The 21,326-nt window shown below is 45.0% G+C and overlaps 2 protein-coding genes across 3 annotated transcripts in view; one reads left to right on the forward strand and one right to left on the reverse strand.

The window, feature by feature from the left end:
• The window catches only part of LOC144806377 (uncharacterized), a 30,487-nt gene extending 13,668 nt beyond the window's left edge, over positions 1–16,819 (reverse strand). Inside the window, exon 1 of one of the 2 annotated variants that reach the window (XM_078672742.1) lies at positions 16,620–16,819. The gene's annotated coding sequence lies outside the window, so the exon portion shown is untranslated. Of the gene's footprint in view, positions 1–16,601 lie in introns of both variants that reach the window. The other variant, XM_078672741.1, reaches the window with a different exon arrangement.
• A 179-nt stretch (positions 16,820–16,998) lies between these two features.
• Positions 16,999–21,326, forward strand: part of LOC144806384 (uncharacterized) — a 74,114-nt gene continuing 69,786 nt past the window's right edge. Inside the window, exon 1 of the mRNA XM_078672749.1 lies at positions 16,999–17,076. The gene's annotated coding sequence lies outside the window, so the exon portion shown is untranslated. The remainder of the gene's footprint in view (positions 17,077–21,326) is intronic.

Here is a 21,326-nt window from a genome sequence, read left to right on the forward strand (position 1 = left end):
TGCCCCTCCCCCGCCACAGAGCGTTTCACGGCCGTCACATTCACACGGCCGTGTCTCTTTCACGGCCGTCCTGCATTTTTGTTTTGGTAAATGCCACTTCTCCTAAAAGTAGCCACACTTCTTTTAAAGCTCCCCTTGCCCTGCTGAACGCCCCCACACTCCAGCAGCGCTCCGGTCCTGACCGGTTCCGTGAAGGCAGCAGGGCTTGAACCCGCACGACACTCGGGTCATGCAAACACGCAGCCCTTGTGGGCAGCAGCGCTATTGCGAGACAGACTAATCTACAGAGGCAAACCAACCAAGAAGGGAACTGTAGTGAGAAAACCAAGTTTCCAAATGCGTTTTAAGGGAGTCTGCTTCAGAATTGTGAGTGGGCTCTGCCTTTCATGCTTCTGAAGTAGATAAAGCAAGCAGCATGCATTAGACCCACACCTCCCTCATTTACTGATCTGATTGGTCCCTAACCAGGTTTCTTTCGCTTTCTAGCCACCCACTTCCAAAAGGGCGCTCAGGAATCGACAAAACGTATAGTGCTTCGTTGCTCTCCCAGAGTACGAAGCGCTATGCACGTGCACCAGTACCATGATTAACTATTGTCTTCAGTGGCACAATGTGAACAAAAAGATGTTAATATTTCACTTCTCTTCTTGAAATTTCGGCACAATAAAAAACACTGAACATAATCTTCACAAAAGTTATTTACAAAAGTTTAAGCTATTGCCATTACAAATTAAATAAATTAAGTATTAATTATTTTAAAAAATCAAAAACCATTGTTATTTGTAATATCAATACATCTAAGTCACGTAAATACAAAACATGTTGCATTACAAATGCTATAGGTGTCACATTTGCAAAAGTTATAACTATTGGCATTGTAAATGACAAAGCTATTAATTTAGGTATTTTAAAAAACAACGCATAAATAAAAAAATGTCATTTATAAGACCAATAGCTCAAACTTTCCTAATGCGAGACCTATTGCATTTCCAATGCTTGTTCAGTTGTGTCCTCAGAACCCTCAGCATGTTTTATTTTAATACTAGCTACCTTCTTCTTTGGAAATTGTAATTTTTTACTTTGATGAGCAGGTTCCTTGTCTTTGGACTTGACGTGCTCTTCCTTGTGTTCTCTACATGGACAGATTTGCACAACACAACGATGTGGATAAAAAATCCTACAATGCAGCGTGCGCGATTGTTAAAGGTTGCTGGCGCTTTGGTAAATTCAGACCGATGATCACCAAAACTGAATCACTCCGAAACTGTACAGCTCAGCGAGCTGAAATAAGATCTTTAAAGGTGGCGCTTGAAAATGCCGAACGCGAATTCCCCACACTAATAGTGTGTGATTCGCATTACTGCGTCCAATCTTACAATAATGACATGCAGACATGGATCAAACACGGTTACAAAGATGAGACTGGTGCCACAATAAAGCATAAAAAGCTTTGGGAACAAGTAGTTCTTTTACAGAAAGAACTACAAAAGACTCACGTGATACATTCACTGAGTCATCAACGTGATGGCGTTCACATTGCAGGGAATTCATTGGCTCACAGAGCCACAGCGGCAGCGGTTCAACTGGCTTCCGTAGTCACAAAAAAGCGTACTAGAAAACAAATAGACGGTGAAACGCTACTAGCAGTAAAAGCCTCAATGAAAGGCAACTATGTGGCGTTACCTCTAAATTATCCACTCGGAAATAAATACATAATTGATGCAAACTCCGTTCCTTTTGCTCAAATCCCTGGAGTGGGGGATAGAGTAATTCCAAACGAACCAGAGGGCTTACTTGATTCCAGAAGCACACATGGGACAGCGTCTGAGGCACCAAGAGATCTTGACATCTGTAATAGAATTACAATCACAATACTGGTGGCCGGGGATGTGCGTGCAAATTTACAACTTTGCTACTAATTGTCAGAACTGCAATAGAGATTGCAGTGGGGAACCAGATGAGACACCAGCCCAGATACCCTTATTAGAAAGCATCAGGCTATCTATACGCAAAAATCCAGAAGGAAACAGGCGGTCCCATAATTATTAAGACGAGATTCACTTAAAATGTAGGACCCAGCGCTCGGCTGACGCCAATACTGTTATAAAAGATTTGCGAGTCTTTATCGGCACATACGCAGTTGGCGTGCTACATTCTGACCAGGGTCCTGCGTTTAGCTCTCGAGCTTACAAAGAGGCCATGACCAGCATGGGCATTGTATTGCGGTACTCTTCTTCCTTCCATCCTGAGGGAAATGCAGTAGTGGAAAGAAAAAACCGTGACATAAAGCAATCTATAACGGCGAGGGTATTAGGTTCGGGTGATGGGTGGGTCAAACATTTAACAAGTGTCCAACGTAGTCTTAACAATCTGCCAAGAAATTCTCTAAAAGGTATCACTCCATACGAACTATTGTTCGGCACTAGAATGAAAATCCAGGACTTACATTGTCAGACTTCAGTGGTGAAAGAAAAAGCCTTTGATATCAAAGATCGTTTGGCTGTTTTACAGGACTTAAATGAAACAAGCAGAAGTCTAAGTAACATAAAGTGAAAGTCAACAGCCACTGAAGAAAAACCACCTGTCCCAGCAAGACCTGTCTGGATTCCAAAGATTGGGGATCTAGTCAGAGAGAAGATCGCGGTGAAGAAGGAATTTAGCCTTCTTACAGAAAAGCAGTACCTGTCTTAGCTGCCAGCGGAACAAGATCAGTAGTACTACCGCCCCTTGCTGGTAAAAAGGAGAACAGAGTTGTATCAATCGACCTGTTAAAACCACAATCATGTGGCCAATAATAAGTAGTAGGCCCAGTGGACTCCCAAGAAGTAGCAGAAGACCAAACCTTGCTACAATCTAAGAGGTTCAAACTGAGAGACTAATCACTTTTGATAAACCTGCAGTAAATAAAAAAGGACTATGCAACAAAGCCATGGAACTTGTGCCTCTTGAAACCCAAATTGCAACAGTGTCACGGTTCGCGGCGATTGCCGCTTCCGGCCATCCCCGCAGATGCACACACAGAAATGCCGGAATACTCACTTCCGGGCGGAAGTTGAGTCCCGGTCTAGTCCTGGGCAGCGGACCTAGGAGCACAGAAGCACTTCCGGGGGAAGCGCTTAAACATCGCGTTTCCCGCCGGCTCAGTGCTTCGAATCCTTCCTGGACGCTCCTGTGACGCGGACTTGTTTGCCGGGGCTGAGACTCGTCTGTTACCTGCAGAGTCACACCGCTCTGGAGCGCTGTCTGTTTGTTTGTGCAAACCGCACTGGAGCGCTGTTTTGCTGTCACGTCTACGCTGCACAGGAGCGCTTTCTTGTTTTTCCTCCTGGGTTATCCAGGGCTGTACTTGTTTTGTTTTCATTAACCCTTGCCGCGTAGGAGCGCCTTGAAGGGGGTTAAAAGACCTATGCACAGGAGTGCTTGTTTTGGGTTTGTTTCATTAAGACTTCGGTTTCCCCACCGCGCAGGAGTGCTACATGGGGAAATAGCTCTGCTAACAGGAGTATTGTAAATAGCTTGTGTTACTTACCAGAGATGCCACATGTTGAATGACCACGTTCTATTCCCTGCTACACGCGCAGGAGCGCTTTGCTTTCCAGTTTTGACTTGGTTCATTTGCACCTGCGCAGGAGCGCTTTCTTTTGGTTTGAGCTTGGGTGTAACGCGCAGGAGCGCTTTCTTTTGGTTTGAGCTTGGGTACAACGCGCAGGAGCGCCTCACCTTGGCCATCCTTATCCAGAGCTGAACTTATCTGGGTACCACGATTCCGGATGCATTGGTGAGTTGCTAGAGGGATATTAGTTCTGTGTGTGCCTTTGTGGGGTGGTTCTTTTCTGATCTGGCTCCTTATCTGATCTGGTTCTTTTCTGGTTTCCAGCTGACACCGGGATACCCAGCCAGCTCCACGCTATCGTTTAGCCTCTACTCCCTGGCTCCCTCCCCTGCGTCCATCTCATCCCTGCTGGGTCTTACCTTCCACGAGGGTCAGGTGGGTACAGGGACGGGTGCTCTTGTCGTCTCTGCGGAATTGCGTCACAAGCAGAGGTGACGGCACCTGACAAACAGTTCGTCAAGAAACACCTGTCTACAATGATGTAGCTTCAGACTATACTAATGTGACAAAAGAAAATCCGGAAGCAATTCCAACAATTGACAGAACTGCATCTGGCTACTTCATCAATTTCGATGACCTTTCTGATGATCCAAGTGAACATGAAGAAACGCCAGCAACAAAAAGTTTTAAACAAAAAATGACTGAACTCTTTTTTATCAACTCAAAGAAACATATCTGATTTCACCATGGATTGAATTTTGGATTGTGCTAGGTGTACTTTTCCTTCTGCTTTGGCTCATCATGGTTTTATGTTTGGGTAGATTTATGGAAAATATAGTACAATGGACACAGCAAGTCAGAACATCAACTTGGTCCTAAAGCCTCACAAATACTCACACATCGAGAAAAGAGAACTGTCATCAGTGAATATCACAGCCAATCCAATACCCGGGGGCGGGGGGAAGGGGTAGCATGGGACAAAACGGATTATGAAATCTATGGCCAGATTGAGCTCCTGAAATATCCACATCAGTTCAAGGTTTAATTAAGTGACTTTGGAAAACCAAGTAATTTCTCTGATGATTGGGACTTTGAAAATATTAATAATATGATGTCAGATTTAGTAATATCAGCAAAATTCACAGAACAAGATTATTTGCAGGGTTCAGCAAAATATGAAGAAATGTACTGTTATAATCATTATGGTCATCACTATTTGCATAAATCTGGTAGTCCTAGAAATGTTTTTAATTATAACCAATGGGAACATTGTGCAACTCCGCCAAAAGGCAGCTCGAAAACATTTTATGAGAAATTCCCATACTTCTCAGGGTTTAACACAACTGATCCAGAAACGTTTTATTTTAAAATGTTAAATAAGACAGGAATGAAAACAATGTTGACAAATACTAAATTGATTTATTCTGAAACATTTTATGAAAAAATGGTTACATTTGGTTTTGAATTTTGGAAAAACAACATTGAAACAAAAACCATCTGGGGTACAAAAGAATGGCAGGTACAAGGTCTAGAAGCATTATTTAGAGCCTGCATGATCCCGGAACAAATAATATTCCTGAATGACACCATTCAGCAAACAACCTGTCTTGGTTTAGCCAAGATAAAAGACTTAAATAAACCGTCTATTCCAAAGCCCATACCTGATAGTAATAGCACTACAGATGAGGAGATAGACGTATCCCATATTTTACACCAAAACAGAACAAATCCTGTTTGGAAAAAATGGTTGATCTGGCCCACAGACACAAATAACTGTCAAGATAGATTCCTGAACAAAATACAGGGGTTCAAACAGACCAGGTCAGACCCAAGATATTCCCAGAGACAACATCCAGGGATAGTTACAACATACAGTGTAGGAAAACTATGCCTCGAGTGGCTAAAAAAATCCACACTGGCTGAAATTAAGCAACACTTGACTTTACTTGAAGGCAGTGCTGCCTTGAGAGATTTCATAATGGGACCTCGCAAACAGCGTCAAAAACGTTTAATATACGCCGGTATATACGCTGCTTACAACGAAGCTTGGAAAGTAACGCAAATTGAAACTGGAGAAAAAATACGAGAAATTGATCGTATTAATTTGGAAAAATCACTTTTTATAGTGGACAATGGGTTAACGACTCTGTCCTCCAGAATATATTCACTGGACAACATTGTATCCTCTGCTATTGATATAATAGAGCAGGACTTACTAATGTTACAACATGGTCAGTCCCAATTGCGTTCTACGTTACAAAATCTGCGTTCAGGCTACGTGCCATGGCGTTTAATCAACACAACGTCATTATTCTCTATCTTTAACCTTACTGATAAACAAATCTGATTAAAAAATGGCTGAAATCCAAGCTGGAACAAGACATTCCATAGAAAGGCATGGGACCTTTTGGCTTGTGGGAGCACACTATACATAACAATTGGCCTCTGTTTATTGTTGTATACCCTTGAATAACATGGAAAATCATTGGGTCTGCCCTTGTTTGGTCCCCAGTTCTCCCTTGAAGCTCATTTAGAAATCCTCTGCTTCAAATCCTGGGGAGATTTTGCAAAGGACTTTGCTCAGTGCACATCTGGACGTTGCATTCACGCCTCCACTGCAATCTGAAACCACTGAAAATACTGTACCATTAAATAGGCACACAGTAGAAGTGATTTTGGGGAGATGGTTATTAAACACCAGCAAGAAGAGTAAATCTTGTTTAAACCTTGAGTGGTCTCCTTCCTTTAATGAACAAGAATGGTTTCTTCTGCAATATGTACAGTTACGGTTTGCCTCCATTTTAGACCGGGAGATGGGGCATCTTTACTTACACTGCTTAATTAAAATGTTTAAACTTTATTAATCTATAGTTAAACTGGAATGACAGCTTACAGTACACAATGTGAACGTTCTGAAAATGTTTGACAGACATACTTTCCAGTCAATACCCATCTTTTTTTTCTCAGCGAGAAAAAGTAATGTTCAACACATTTTACGTACACTTGTAAGAACGCAGCAGTTAGAGCTTTTTCTCCAATTGTACAGAAGCTGTTAGTACAAATGATCATTGGTTAAGAGAGCTGGCAAGAACTGGGACGCCATATTGAACAAGCATTTGCAATGCAATCGGTCTTGCATTTACTGCGAGTTTAAGCTATTGGCATTGTTAATGACAATGCATTTTTTTTACCAAAACATAAATAAAACACATTGTTATTTACAATGCCGATAGCTTAAACCCGCGTAAGCGTAAATGCGACACCTATTGTATTGCAAATGCTTGTTCAATGCCAATAGCTTAAACTCGCGCAAGCGTAAATGCGAGACCTATTGCATTGCATATGCTTATTCAATATGGCGACCCAGTTCTGGCCGGCTCTCTTAACCGATGCTCATTTGCACTAACAGCTTCCATACAATTGGAGAAAAAGCTCAAACCGCTGCGTTCTTATAAGTGTTCGTAAAATGTGCTGAACATTCTTTTTCCCTGAGAAAAAAAAAGATGGTTATTGACTGCAAAGTATGTCAGTCAAAAATATTCAGAACGTTCACATTGTGTACTGTAAGCTGTCATTCCAATTTAACTAGAGATTAATAAAGTTTAAACATTTTAATTAAACAGTGTAAGTAAAGATGCCCCATCTCCCGGTCTAAGATGGAGGCAAACGGTGACTGTACATATTACAGAAGAAACCATTCTCGTTCATTAAATGAAGGCGACCACTCAAGGTTTAAACAAGATCTACTCTTCTTGCTGGTGTTTAATAACCATCTCCCCAAAATCACTTCTACTGTGTGCCTATTTAATGATACAGTATTTTCAGTGGTTTCAGGTTGCAGGGGAGGCGTGAATGCAACGTTCAGATGTGCACTGAGCAAAGTCCTTTGCCAAATCTCCCCAGGATTTGAAGCAGAGGATTTCTGAACGAGCTTCCAAGGGAGAATTGAGGACAAAACAAAGGTGGACCCAATGATTTTCCATGTTATTCAAGGGTATAAAACAATAAACAGAGGCCAATTGTTTTGTATGGTGTGCTCCCACAAGCCAAAAGGTCCCATGCCCTTCTGTGGAATGTCTTCTTCCAGCTTAGATTTAAGCCATTTTTGAATCATACAGAGGCTACTTTTCGCCATTTGCACAAAAAGAGGCTTTTAGATGTTACATAGCCTCATTTGCACCTACCTCTTAACACCACACTGCCTCGATCTCATCCTTAGACACTAAGCCCCCACAACAACCAAAGCCTCTGTCTCTCTTATAACCACAGGCGATACCCACGCAAAATATCTCAAGGCCTACTAACACGTATCGCACAATTGAACACCGGCTCATCAGGATATGTAATTCACAAGGACCTTTTCAATCACAAGGAAATTCTTTATGACAAGGTTACCAAACAGAGAGAGATCCGCGTATGGAGGCACCGCACATGGACCTATGCTCTTGGAACATCAATGGGCTCCACAACAAAGCAGCAGATACTGATTTCCTACAATATGTCAAATCATTTGACATTATCCTCCTACAGGAAACATGGCTGGAAGAGCCTATTCATTTAGAGGGTTATACTTGTCACCATTCCCCAGCCGCAAGGTAAAGCAAGTTTGGTCGTCTGTCAGGAGGCCTAGTAACCTATCTCAAAATATCAACGATTGGTTATGCTCGGGCTCTCAGCACAACTTCCTTGGCCATAAACACAGTGGAGGTACTACTTAACTTCGGGGGCAAGAAAAAAGTGGTACAGCTGACTAACACCTACATCAACCCAAAAAACAAGGGAAAGGAGGGGAAAATCCTAACAGACCACTTATACAACGTCATGAACATCCGAACAGCCCCAAATTTAATTTTGTCTGGAGACTTCAATCAGTGCATTCTGGGGACTTCAGCAAATAACGATATTCAGGCACAGTCTTATCATTGGGATATCCCGAACCAATTATTTAGCAGTCAGTGCAAGGCTTCAAAGGCAGCAAAGGCACTACTGGAAGACCTAGAACACATGGGCCTGAGGGTCTTAAACGGAAGATTCATAAAGGATTCACCATCTGTGGCCTCATTCATCTCAGGCACTACTACCTCTCTTATTGATTACACGTTAGTCTCCCTCACGCTATTTCATCACGTTTTGGGCTATAACTTAGGAGACAAGGGTGAAAGCGACCATCGCCCTCAAGAGGTCAGTTTAGGAGCCTTCCCAGACGATATTCTTCTAAACGCTACTGGGCCGCAGGACAGTTACACCATCAACCTTAAACGTATTAAAACGTCAGTAGCAAATACTGCGGAGGTACTTCTAGCGGCAAAAACCCAACTGACCGCCGCCAACTATCCTTCCGGCAATATAGTAGCAGGCTGGGAACAATTTATGATGGAGTTTGGGAACAATTATTCGACAACTGTACGGCATTTTCCACAACCAGCACAGGGTGCTACAAGGAAGATCTCGGGCACCCATAAACTGGCTATGAAATCCCACAAAAAAGCGATTAATAAAGCTTTAAGATTGCTAAAGAAAAGTCCGGGGATGTAATGCTGCTAGCAGGGATTCGCAAGCACCGAGCGGATATCAAAAAACTGAAATGGGCAATCAAAAGGGCTAACGACGTCGACTTCTGGGCCAAACTCCATCATGCATCCATGGGCAACAACAGCGCCCAGTTCTGGGCGATTATAAACAAACTGCTAAATCCAAAAATCAGCGGCATAACATCACACATATCGAAATCTTCTTGGGAATTATTTCTTGATGAACATTTTAATTGCCAGGACAGGAAAACAAGGGGGCCTCTCAATTTTCTGGGTGACAGACAACCGCAAATTCGCTCACCAAGTGAAGACTTCATTCTATTATCCTCTGCGGCTCAAATCAGGAAACTAATCTCCAAAGGTAGAAAAGACGGCGCAGCCGGACCAAATGGTATTCCCCCGGCCCTCTTCAAACTTGAACCTGATTACTGGGCCGACAAATTGATCCCCCTCTATTCATTTGTCACCAACTCTGGGTGCCTTCCCGTTTCATGGAGGGGCTCGATCATCTCACCGATCTATAAGGCTGGGGACAGACTTCTTCCAAAAAACTACCGATTGATTGCACTCCTTGACGTTGAGGCCAAATACTTTGCAGGACTCCTATTGATCCATCTGCGAGAATGGGCTGCAAACCAAAGCTTAATACCATCCAGCCAAACGGGGTTCTGCAAAGATATGGGGACAACATCCAACTTGATTGCCATCTCGTTGCTCATTGACAAGGCAAGAGCGACCAAGCAGGCTCTCCACCTCTGCTTTGTGGACTTTAAAGCGGCCTTTGACAATGTCAACCGAGAAATCCTATGGCAAAAACTGGCCTCTTGGGGGATTCCCTTGCCTCTTCTAAACCTTTTGATTGAGTTGCATACAAACACATGGGTCCAGGTAAAGCTTGGGAACGGCTCGCACCTCTCTAGGCGCATTCCGACCACAAAGGGCCTAAAACAGGGGTGCGTGTTAGCTCCAACTCTTTTCAATCTTTTTACAGCCGACCTGCCACCCGCCTTAGATGCCTGCAATTCGCATGCTCCGCGGTTAGGAGGCAAAGGGCTGTCCAGCATCTCCTACGCTGACGACGTGGTTCTGGTCAGTCACACGAAAGTTGGCCTTCAAAACCTTATCAACACGCTTCATGGTTATGCCGTCGAAAACCAACTAGAAGTGAACATTAGTAAAACAAAAGTTCTTTCTATAACCAGAAGCAAAAAGTCGTATACTTGGACGCTTGGTTCAGATGCAATCTCAAACTGCTCTGAATATAAATATCTTGGGATCCAAGTCGATAAAGGTGGCCGCTACCAAAACCAATTAGAGGCCATCAAGAGGAAAGGCATGCTAATAGCCGTGACATTGAGATTGATTACAAATTTAGTCGCGCAAGCGGGTGTACTGCAGACGCATTTGCTGCTAGTTGTGTTATCTTGTGAAACTTTTAACCTGTGACATTTTAAAACTGTACAAATTGTTATTACCTGTTCTGGCGCGCTACTCCCCGGTCCACCGCAGCAATTTCATGCTGATTGCGTGGAGGGAGGTACAGCGCTCGTACTTCCGGTTTGTTCCGAGTTGGGCAGCCATGTTACCGATCATGACGGTCTAGTCTCCCCCCACCTCCCTGACTACAAAAGGGTTGGACACTCAGGCGCTCGACAGATTGATTACAAATTTAGTCGCGCAAGCGGGTGTACTGCAGACGCATTTGCTGCTAGTTGTGTTATCTTGTGAAACTTTTAACCTGTGACATTTTAAAACTGTACAAATTGTTATTACCTGTTCTGGCGCGCTACTCCCCGGTCCACCGCAGCAATTTCATGCTGATTGCGTGGAGGGAGGTACAGCGCTCGCACTTCCGGTTTGTTCCGAGTTGGGCAGCCATGTTACCGATCATGACGGTCTAGTCTCACCCCACCTCCTAATCTATTTAGGTTGTAGTTTTTACGCGCAGCGGTGACGCGCAGCGGTAGCGCCTTGAACGCGCCGAAGAGGCGCCAAAGAGAAGCCAGTCTGCGCCAGTCCGCGTCCAGACGCTTCTAGCTTCTGGCTCGGCATAATGGTAGGACATCATATTTGTTACAGCGCTTCCTTTTTGCATTCATTACGACCCATAGTTGACCCACTCTGTCTACATTCGGTCCTTCCTTACACTATAAACGCCGCCTGTAAATCATGTCACTGGTGTCCATCTTCTTTGACTCCAGCCATACATTGTTCCACACACAACAAGAATATGTTTCTCCTCAACTGCCGGTCCCTGCCCAAACACCATACGGAACTGGCGTTATTGATTGAGGAGCTTAACCCCGAGGCCCTCTTTCTAACCGAGACATGGCTCCAGTTACAAAATGACCCAGCATCAGTATGGGCCATTCCGTAGGGTTATACCATCAAACGACTGGATCGCCAGTCTGGTAGAGGTGGAGGACTGGCCATCATATATAGAGATATCTATACATGTCGTGTCACCTCCTCTACCACATTAGCCTGTGAGAGCCTATGCTTTGCCCTTGAACTTTCCCATACCTTCACTTACTCTGGTATTTTAGTTTATCGACCACCTGGTCCCCTTGGCGATTTCATCACTGACATGACGGATATAGCTGCTAACTTGGTGCTCACCGGAGCAAATCTTACCTTGCTGGGTGACCTAAATTTGCACCTAGACGATCCGTTGGATGGCGCCGCCAATAGCCTCCGCTCAAATCTTCAGGCGATTGGCTTGTCTCAAAAGGGGTTCCTTGCAACACATAATAAAGGACATCTTCTAGATCATGTTTATAGTAATCTAGACACCCTTTCTGCCGAAGTACCGATTCCACTACCCTGGACCGATCACTTTTTAATTCCCCTTACCTGGCCCATAGGTACTCCCCCTGCACCACAAACCCAGGACAAATACTGGGGTAGGAAATGGAGCTCTTTAGCGCCCCTTAAATGGGAACAAGTCCTCTCTGAACATCCACCCCAGAAAACGAGTAACTCCAATAGGGCAGCCCTTAACTTCGATAATTGGATTTCTGATACTCTCGACCAAGTCCTTCCGAAAGGCTCTCTGCAAGCAATAAAAAGATCCAAAGTTGCTCCTTGGTATTCCCCTGCTCTTAGAACTTTGAAACAAGGATGCCGCAAAGCGGAGAGAGCTTGGAGGAAGGATCGCTCTCAGTTGAAGGACTCAGAGTACAGAACTGCAATTAGGCACTATAAAAATGAAATAAAACTTGCCCAAGTAGAGTTCTATGGAACCAAAATCACTCGGGCAGCGAACGCTCATAGAGAAATTTTTTAAATCGCAAAATCTCTCATCTCTCCTCCCCCTGAGCTTCTGGCACCAGATGGTGCACAGGCCCGATGTGATAATCTCGCCACTTTTTTCTTTCAAAAGATTCAGACCATATACTCCCTATTCCCAACAGGTGGAACCGACACGGGTCTTACTCCCACGTCAGATCCTGATCTGCCCTTGTCCTGTTCTCTGGTTACCTTTCCTCTCTTGGATTTCGGTATACTGGATAAATTGGTCCATAAAGTCACTTCTGGATCTCCTAATGACCCGGCTCCTCCGCAGGCCTTAGTTAAAGTGATTGATACTATCCGTCCGTACATCTTAGATGTCCTTAACACCTCCATCACTTCTAACTCCGTTCCAGCCCCATGGAAGTGTGCGATGGTGAGGGCACTGTTGAAAAAACCGAACTTGGATCAGAACAACCTGTCCAACTTTCGTCCCATCTCGCTGCTCCCATGGATGAGTAAACTGGTGGAAAGACATGTCAATAAGGTCTTAGTGGATTATTTGGAGTCTAATAATCTACTACGTGTCTCCCAGACGGGGTTCCGCCCTCAGCATGGTACTGAAACTGCCCTTCTGGCAGTAACGGAGGCAGCTAGAGCCATAATGGACCAGGGAGGAAAAACAGCCATTATACTGCTCGATCTAAGTGCCGCGTTCGACACAGTTAACCATGCCACATTATTACATCGTTTGAAGAGCATGGGTGTGTCGGGCGCGGCCCTTGCTTGGCTGACCTCCTTCCTGGACGAGCGATTCTTTCGGGTGTTTGAGGGTGAGGTGGTATCATCTAAGCATCCGCTTAGCTGTGGTGTTCCTCAGGGTTCCTCCCTGAGCCCCACCCTTTTTAACATTTACATGCAGCCTCTGGAGGAGATAGTCCACCCGTTTGGCGTGCGGATTATCACATACGCAGATGATACCCAACTGGTGGTCTCCCTGGACCACTCGGAGGGTTCATCTAACATCTTGGGCCCCTGTCTAGAGGCTGTTGCTAAGTGGATGCAATCTTCCCACCTCAAACTCAATGGGGAGAAGACCGAGATCATGTTATTGGGCAATCCTTCTTTGACCAACTTAATTTCCATCTGGCCCTCGTGTCTCGGTGCCCCCCCTCCCCCTAAACCCCTGATAAAGAGCCTGGGAATCTGGCTCGACAAAGCACTGGATTTTTCAGCTCAAGCCAGTAAAACTGCCTCCACTTGCGTCGGGTTGATGAAAATGCTCCGCAAAGTGCTCCCTCTGCTCCCAATCCAGGCGAGGAGGGTCATGGTGCAGGCCCTTATACTTTCTCGCCTGGACTATGGAAATGTGTTATATCTGGGAGCCCCTGCAGCAGTGGTCAACAGGCTCCAAGTCACCCAAAACTGTGCCGCCCGACTGCTGTTCAACATCCCTCGCTGGCAATCAGCCAGGAAGGCTCTAAAAGAACTCCACTGGCTCCCTGTGGCTGCTCGAACGCAGTTTAAGGCCATGTGCATCTTGCACAAATCTTTCCATCGAACAGGCCCTGCTATTCTGCATTCTCTAGTGTTACCTTACACCCCCTCCAGAGCTCTCCGCTCTGGTTCACTGCATCTGGCAACCTCGTCCAAAATTAAAAAGGCCAGATGGGGCGGGAGTTCCTTTACCCACACAGCGGCAAGGCTTTGGAACTCTCTGCCTCTTACCTTGAGAGAAAACAGCAACCTACTGTCCTTCAGGAAGGCCTTGAAGACTCACTTGTTTACAAAAGCGTATTAAGTACCCGTTGGCCCGACACAGTAATCAGTCTAAAGCGCTGCGAGGCCTCCGGGTAGTTATGCGCTATAGAAGTGTAATTTTTCCTTTCATTGAAACAGCTAAAGACCAATCTGACTGGTGAGACTCTACTTCCACTATTACGAGTAGCCAAAACTAAAATAGAGTCATCAATCACGTATGGCAGCGAGGCTCTAAGAGGAATTGATGCTAAACTTCTGGACACAACCATTTCAAAGGCCTACAGACTTCTTTTTAATCTACCATCCTATACTTCGCAGGCCCAGATTCGGCTGGAATTCGGGCTGACGTGCCAAACGCTTGCTCGAAGAGCCTCATACATCAAGTGCTGGCACAAATTAAAGAATTCTCACGAAAACACCCTGAACCGACAGCTCTGGCAAGACATGCTTACAACACCACGAATGCCGGCGAAAAAATACCTAGAGGAGTCCTTGTCCATCACAGGACTGAAAGACCTTTGGGAGACCCCTGTATCACATGCGCAATTCAAGCGCATAGTGAACAGGAGTCTAAAGAGACAATCGCATGTGGAGGACAAAGCTTTGCTCTCTCATAGGCGTCATGCCTGGATGACCTTGTGCACATACAGATCACCGGGGCTCCAAGCATATTTTGGTCTGGGGTATGGCTGGAAAACAAAAGAGGCCTTTTTCAAACACAGGCTGGGGATTCTACCCGCCATTCCTCATCTACCACCATGGTTGAGGCAGAAACACGGGACCAAATGCCGGCTCTGCGGAACAGGAACTGAAGATTTGGAACATTTATTGTGCATTTGCCCGAGGCTGAATGAGGAAAGAGTAGCTCTGCTGAAAACAGCTTTCAACGAACTAGGAGTCCGCTCATGCAGACAAGCTGTCCTCGCTTGTTTTGATCCTGGCCTCCCGCCACTAAACGGGAAGCTAGTTAAATTTCTGAAACTAGCGGAACGGAAACAAATAACCCAGGCACTTGCCTAAGTGGAAACCCGGGACAGGACCAAGTGCCCTGAACATTTTTCCCTCCGGGGCATTACTGTTTTTTATCTTTACTATTCGATTAATTATGAATTTCTGTTTTAAGGTCTTTTAAACTTCTTATGAGATTGTTTTATTGCTCTTTTTGTAACGGTTTTTATTAACCTAAAACAATAAAGAATTACTTACTTACTGTCTCTCTTATAAGAATAGAGACCCCTGAAAATTACACTTCAGTCTCACGTACACCCAATATCCAGGTGCCTACGCCCTACCGGCTAGTACCGGTCCCCTTACAAATTCCAGAGTCTCAAAGTATCAGTCAGAACTGGGATACCTGGATATTCTGCAGCCTCAATCTCATGTACATGAATCAAAATTCCTGGACATTCCACTACATAGTTGGTGGACTCAGGACATTCCACTGGCTTATTCTCAACTGCTAGCAATCGAGCCCCCCCCTTCCATGGACGTTCCAGGCCCTAAATCCAACCTGTAAGAATTTGGGTAAATCCTGTGATGTTTACCTGTGGATAATCCCCTCTTAACACTTTAAAAAGGCCAATTCTTAGGCTTTTGGACGTCGAGGCTGGTTTGATAAGCACACAAGTTACAGGAATATTCGCTCCTGATGGCCTTACGCATGAAAGGGAAGACCAGTCGTCTGGGGCTTTGTTCTCCTTGGTGTTACATAATCAGAGCGTGCCATGTCGAATCCTGATGATGACACAACTAAGGAGACTTGGATGAGGTATTATTCCCTGGCTGTGGATAATGAAAAATAGTTTTGATCTGTACAGTAGTGCAGCTGCCATGCCAGTGCGTCCCCCAAGCCTGCAAAGCTAAGGTCTGATTCAGATATTGGTGATTGTATATGGTCCTCCGAAAAAAATGCCTTAACCATTTCGTTTTGGAGGATTACATTTTACTACAATTATCTCTACCAAAGCCCAGTACTGTAGCAAAACCGTTACCTAATTTTCTGGGTGCAAGCCTGTAACAAAATGTTGAGAGAGAAAGTGATCTCATCTCAGAGGAAATGCCCTTGCAACTCGAATCAGACTCGGCCTTCAGTATCAAAGCCTCACTCCCACCCCCCCACCTTCCCTTCGATGACAGAATAGAAAGAAATGTGACCCCTTTAAAAAGTGCTGGTATATACGTCTCATTCACATGACAATTAGACCATTTCTCATTTACATATTTCTTGAATTCATACTCATTGAACTATGATTTCTGACATTTTTGCCTGAACCGGTTTCCCAAAGTAACTTCCCAGGCTTGGATTTTGAGAGTACTGGCAATGCCTGGAGACTTGCTGAACACCTATGTAAAGCAAAAATCAAAATCCACAGGAGGATTTGGGAACGATTTTCAAAAGTATAGGTTTTTTTTTGCATAAATAAAAAATATTGAAAAGAAAACCGTATTGGCTCCACCTGCTTCTCTGGAGGCATCCTCCTGGGAGGGCAATCCCACAGCCATAACTATGCAAACACTTCACATACCTAGGAAATAGCACATACACAGGCTGCGTTAGAGGCCAACACCAGAGTCCCTGAAACCCGAGCAGACCAGGCCCTCCAGGGATGGCGACGGTGAACCACCGAAGCAAGTGCAGGTCCAAATCCGGGTTGTAAAGTATTCAAATTGGCAACTGGCGCTGGAATTCCTTTGTTCGCCTGGATTATTGTCAATTAAGTTCACTAACCCTAAACATGGCGCACACTCCACTGAGAACAGCAGTCGGCAGCGAGGCCTGGCACGCAAATATAACCCGAAACAGAGGCCTGGCACGCAAAACTAACCCTCAAACGTGCCACACACGCGCCCTAGAACAGCAATGCACAGCGAGAGCGAGGCCAGGCACGCAAAACGGATTTCCGGGCGGGAGAAAGGAGAGGCGTGACACGCACGAACTGCCTGGAAGGGACAGAGAAGCAAACAACAGAGCGGGCTGCGGACAGAGAGCTGGAGCCGGAGGTGAGAGGGATGGAGGGAGATACAGGGAGAGCTTGAGCCGGAGGTGAGAGGGATGGAGGGAGATACAGGGAGAGCTTGAGCCGGAGGTGAGAGGGATGGAGGGGGATACAGGGAGAGCTTGAGCCGGCTGTGAGAGGGACGGCGGGATATGAATAGATCATGTAAAGAAGAGAAAGGTCAAGATTAGCCGAGCTGTGGGCGGCTGGTGAGACAAGGGAGGGAGCTGCTGGGAGGGGTGGTTGAAGTGCATGCATGCCAATGGACGCCTCAAATTGCATTTTCTACAATGGAAGTCAATGGGGAATTTTTATTCTCTCGATTTTTATTTTAAATCTCCCACGTCCCTGTCCTAAAATGTTGGCATGTATGGAAGTGTGTGACGAGAGAAGTAGGGATGGAGGAGAGAATGGAGCCTGAAGGGGTTTGAGACACAGGCATTAAAATGCACAGTGAGAGAGGTGGTGCTTATCAGCACAAAGTGTCCGATAAAGACACGCACGTGCGCGCCCCTGCTCGTGCCCGAGCCAATACTCCACAAAGTATTTATTTTATGCGTTTTTATATAGCACGGACTTTACCCGAAGGTGTCAGAGCGCTTCACAAAAGGAACAGAACTGATACATGAGGAGAAGATTACAAGTCAGCATGTTACAAAAGCAAACGGTACGTTACATGAGGCAATAGGGACAATTGTGCAGGTATCAAGAGCAAACAAAATACAAGAGGTAGCAAATGGTACGTTACAAGAGGAAAAAAGTGACGTGTATGTTTCAAAAGCATACAAAGTACTAGTAGAGGTATAATACTGCAATAAATGGCCGATACTCAAAACCCAAGAACAAACGCTACGTTACATGAGGCAATGGTGGCACTTGTGCATGTATCAAAAGCAATCAAAATAAAATACAAGAGGTAGAAAACGATACATTGCACGAGGAAAAGTGACATGTGCATGTTACAAAAGAGAAGACAATACAGGTAGAAGTATAATACTGCAATAAATGGCAGGCACACAAACCACAAGAACACACTGAGAAGACACTTCTATAGTCATGTAGAACAGAATTTCCTATAATGGAAGGTCTTCCTTCAGATAATAGAGAGGGCGTGAATTACATTTGGAAGTGTCTTTGAAGGAGGACAGCTTTGGAGGTCAGATTTGAAGGCCTGGGAAGAGGTGGTAGTCCGGAGCTGAGGCGGAAGTGAGTTCCAGATTCTCACCGCGTTGCCAGAAAAGGATTGGGCCATCGACCTTTCCTTCTTGAAAGTGGGAGGTTCAAGCAATAGATTTTTCGCATTACGTGATGGTCTAGAGCCTCCAGAGAGTTTGTTTATTCACCAGGTAGTGAGGAGAGGAGGAATGCAAGGCTTTGTGGGTGATACAGGCAGTCTTGTAGATAGATCTTGCCTCAATGGAAAGCCAACAGAGGGTGGATAAAATGGGTGTGATGTGGTCGCTTCTTTTGGCCCCATATATGAAACCACCTGCTGAATGGAGAACAGATTTACGGGGGGACAGGTGGGATTTGAGGAGGCCAGTAAGAAGAGAGTTGCAGTAGTCCAGTCATGAGAGGACCAGCGATTGGACTAGGGTTTTAAGATCATGCTCCGGGAAGAAGCGACATATCCCCCAAAGAAGGCATAGTTGGTATCAAGCAGACTTTGCAATGGAATTTATGTGGGAGAGTATATCGAGTTTTGTGTCAAGTATAACACCAAGGGATTTTGCGCTGTCAACAATGATGAGTTTATTGTTAAGTAGATTCATCTGACCCATCCATGATTGAACCGGGGGAGGAGAAAGTGAGGAGGGGAGGAGGTGGAATTCAGTTTTAGAGGGATTCAGAATCAGTTGATGAGTTAACATCCAGTTTTGAATGGAGTCGAGAGTAGAGCTTAGGATGTAGAGGTCGTGAATGGAGGCAGCCTTGAGGTAGATTTGAGTGTCTTCCGCATAGAGATGATAGTGGATCCTGGATTTGCTTAGGAGATTTCCCAATGGTTCTAAATAGAGATTGAGCAATGTGGGTGCAAGTATAGAGCCTTGAGGAATACCTTGACCTACCGCCAAAGGAGATGAAAGACTATTCGCTATTTTGATCATTTGGGATCTATCAGAGAGGAAGGAAGCAAACCATTTAAGCACAGTGCCCTCCATGCCCATTCTCTGTTGAAGAGCGTTAAGGAAAGTGTTGTGATTGACAGTGTCAAAGGCTGCAGAAAGGTCAAAGAGAATAGGAAGACAAGACTCCCCAGAATCGAGTATCCTAAGCACGTCATCAATCACTTGCAGCAGGGCTGTTTCAGCGCTGCAGTTTTGAATGAAGCTGGACTGGAACATGTCAAGAATATCATTGTCCTTGATATGATGAGAGAGTTGTTTCGCTACACATCTTTATGTGATTTTTGCTAGAAAAGGTAGGTTAGTGATGGGGCGGAAGTTGAGGTCGTTCGCATTAGCAGTGGGTTTGTTAAGCAGAGGGGTGACCTACCCAGTTTTGAAGGAAACAGGAAGGGACCCTTGACAGAGGGAGAGGTTAACCAAAGTGGTCCAATAGGACAGAGAATGGGTATAGAAGTCAATGGCACTAGGGACGGGGTCAAGAGAATGGTTAGAGGGCCTTGTTTCGAGGATGCATTTGAGGAGGGCATCTTCGGAGATGGGGTCAAAGTTCTGCCAAATGGCAAGGATTTGCGCTCCTCTGGAGGGGTAGGATGACTGACCTGATCCACAAGTGATTTCACTTTTTCGTCAAAGAATATAGCGAATTCCGCTGCTTTCTTTGTAGAATCCAACTTGGAGGTTGGGGGTGAGCAGTTTGGATTCTTGATGAGATCGAATAGTTTTTTGGGTCTATTTTTGGGTGAGTCGAGGAGGGTTCTGAAGTGCGTCCCTTTTCCAAGGAAGATGTGCTTGTGGTACTCGGATCTTGCTGAACGAAGCGTGGCCAAATTATAGGTGGAGGGCGCTTGTCTCCATTGTTTCTCCAGGAATCTTAGGTACTTCCTTTCTTCATAGAGGGATTTGTTGAACCAAGGTGCTGAGGGAGTGGGCCTTTTCTTTTTGCTTTGGAGGGGAGCGACGTTATTGATTTCGACTGCAAGGACTGTGAGGCATTGAGTGGTGAGTTTGTTAACATCTAGGTTCGGGTCTAGCCTTGGAAGTGATAGCAAAGCTGATTCACAGAGGGTAGCAAGGTCAATATTTTTAGTGTCACGGAACCAGGAGGTAGCCCTTTTAGGTTGGCCGAGAGTTATAGAGTGTGATAGGTGAAGGGAGAATGGGATGAGGAGGTGGTCAGACGAGTCTACATGAATAGGGGTAGGGGTAGTAAGCATGCCTGTTTTTGAAATTACCCTAGTCCAGGATTGAGCCCTTAGAGAGTGTTGTTTCTGTGCAGTGTTGGATAAGATCGTTTGCAGAAAGGAAAGTGGCCAGCAAATTCGCAGAAGAGTCTTGAGACGAGCCCCAGTGGAGATTGAAGTCACCCACGAAGATCTGATTGTCACTTTGCGAGTATTGGTCGCTAATGAAGTCCGTGAGTTCCTCCATAAACGAGGGGCTGCTACAAGACGGGCGGTAAATGGCATGGAATCTGAGGGGTGAGCGGTGGTGCAATTGAAGTTCAAGGGATAGGCATTCAAAAGTGAGGAAGGAGCTGTTAGGAAAAGCCTTAAGTTGAAGGGATTTTCTGAAGATGACTGCAATACCTCCCCCAACGTTGTCAATTCTGTCATTTCTAAATAAAGAATAGCGTGTGGGTACTAGGAGATCAAACAAACTCCATCAACTGAGTGAGTTAGCCGTGGACCACAAACATTTCACTGTCTTGGGAGATTTTAATTTTCATCTCGAATCCCAAACTGACAAAGACACCGACCAGCTTATTAATGATCTGCTCTCTGTAGATCTTGAACAACTGATAACCGCTCCTACTCATAAGGCAGGACATACGCTTGATGGTATTTTTACCAACAATCCTTATATCATCAAGAACAACATTTTTCCTCTAACATGGTCAGATCACTTTGCCATTCTATTTGACATAAAAATTAAAACGATAGCTTCTAAAAATACCTCTCAGAACTCCTACCGAACCACTAGAGACTGGAAAAATTTAGATTACAACCAACTCATTCAGATTCTCACTGATGCCTTCATGGATATAGATAATGAAATCGACCCCAATAATGCAGCCACTAGATACACCTCCATTCTGGAAGGGGCATTTTCCATACTTGCTCCTTCC

Source organism: Lissotriton helveticus, assembly GCF_964261635.1.
Source record: "Lissotriton helveticus chromosome 1_1 unlocalized genomic scaffold, aLisHel1.1 SUPER_1_unloc_67, whole genome shotgun sequence".
NCBI classification, from domain to species: domain Eukaryota; kingdom Metazoa; phylum Chordata; class Amphibia; order Caudata; family Salamandridae; genus Lissotriton; species Lissotriton helveticus.